At 39.2% G+C, this 1,927-nt stretch overlaps 1 non-coding gene across 1 annotated transcript; it reads left to right on the top strand.

Annotated features, from left to right (window-relative positions):
- Positions 1-1,432: 1,432 nt before the first annotated feature.
- Positions 1,433-1,539, top strand: LOC141676263 (small nucleolar RNA R71). Its single transcript, XR_012556861.1, has one exon. It is a non-coding gene; the product is annotated as a small nucleolar RNA R71 (small nucleolar RNA).
- The last annotated feature ends 388 nt before the right edge of the window (positions 1,540-1,927 follow it).

Raw genomic sequence — 1,927 nt, forward strand, 5'->3', positions numbered from 1 at the left:
GTTACAAGATAATCTTCTAATTGATATGGAATATAATTCTGCTTCCTAAAATATATCAACTAGTTATCTTTTCTTCCAAATATTCTATTCTTCATAGAATTCCTTCTTCATGCATAATTCTTCCTGTCTTAGTCTCGATCTTCTTTCCTTTCAATCAGCCAACTGCCTTATCTGAAAGTCATCTTAAGTCCTGATATTATCTCCTGATAAATATCTTTTGATCACTTAAGTTCTGATAACTTAAGTTCTGATATCTTAAGTTCTGTCTTCAGTATAAGTGCTGATTTTCAGTTAAGTACTGATTTGTCCTGTTAGGTAAGATCTGAAAACTAAACATAAATCATATTACACATGATATTATCAAATATATCTAACAACTTTCATAAAATTCTCATAACTAGGAATCTGGTCAAGAGCTTCAGCGAAAGGTATGTTGATATGAAGTTTCTTGAACACCTCCAGAAACTTCTCAAACTGCTTATCCAGCTTTTTCTTCTGCAGCCTCTTAGGAAAAGGAGGTGGAGGATAGATTTGTTTCTCCCCTGTATTACCCTCAGGAGGAGTGTGTTCCATAGTAGTCTTCCTTGGTTCCACTTCTGCATCCTTTTGCACTTCTTCCTCAGCCACAACTTCATCTTCTGAAAATTGAGATTTTTAGGTATTTGCAACCTTCCCAGACCTCAATGTAATTGCCTTCACCTGCTCCTTAACTTCCCTCTTTCCTAGAACTTCAGTGTCACTAAGGAGTGTACCAGGTTGACGATTTCACAAGGCATTGGCAATTTGCTCAATTTGATTCTCCAAGGTCTTAATAGAAATCGCTTGGCTCTTGTACATGAGCCTCAACTCCTGCAATTCAGACTTTTCATTAGACTGTTGTAGCTGGAGTTGTTATCTTGGTGCATATTACGGTTGCTGAAAACCAGGAGAGTTGTATTGCTTTGCCTCATACTGCTGATAAGGCTGCTGAATCGCATTCTGAGTATTGCTCCATCTTAAGTTAGGATGATTGCGGTTATTGGGATAATAGGTAGCTGGAACAGGCTGCTGCGACCTCTAAAAGTTGCTCACGAATTGAGCTGATTCACTAGAAATAGCACACTGCTCCGTCTCATAGGCACCAACACAAAGCTCACAGACACCAGTGATCTGGTTAACTCCATAATTAGCCAAAAAATCCACCTTCATCATCAAAGCCTTAAGCTGAGCAGCTATAGCAGTAGTTGCATCCACTTCCAGAAATCCTGCTACCTTTTCCTGAGGTAGTCTCTGAGTAGGATTATGGTACTCATTAGCAACCATTAGTTCAATCAATTCATAAGCTTCATCATAGCTTTTATCCCACAAGGCTCCTCCTGATACTGCATCAAGCATGGGTCTAGAAGTAGCACCTAATCCATTATAAAAACAGTTAATGATCATCCAGTCAGGCATCCTATGGTGAGGACATTTTCTAAGCATCTCCTTGTAAAGATCCCAAGCCTCACATAAAGATTCTCCAAATTGCTGAGCAAATTAAGTAAGTGCATTTCTGATCACAGCAGTCTTCGCCATAGGAAAGAATTTAGTTAGGAACTTTTGAGCAAGATCCTCCCATTTGGTGATAGACCCTGGTGGTAGAGAATGTAACCAACACTTAGCTTTATCCCGTAGAGAGAATGGGAAAAGCCTCTACTTAATAGCATCTTCGAAAACTCCATTGAACTTGAAAGTGTCACAGATCTCGATGAAATCTCTGATGTGCATGTTGGGGTCTTCTGTCAGAGAACCCCCAAACTGAACTGAGTTCTATATCATTTGAATTGTGTTTGACTTGATCTCAAAGGTGTTAGCCGAGATGGTTGGTCGGACAATGCTAGACTGAATATCATTAATCTTCGGTTAAGAGTAATCCATCAAAGCCTTTGTATTCACTTCTGGTTCTCCC

Source organism: Apium graveolens, chromosome 7 (assembly GCF_009905375.1).
Source record: "Apium graveolens cultivar Ventura chromosome 7, ASM990537v1, whole genome shotgun sequence".
Lineage (NCBI taxonomy): Eukaryota > Viridiplantae > Streptophyta > Magnoliopsida > Apiales > Apiaceae > Apium > Apium graveolens.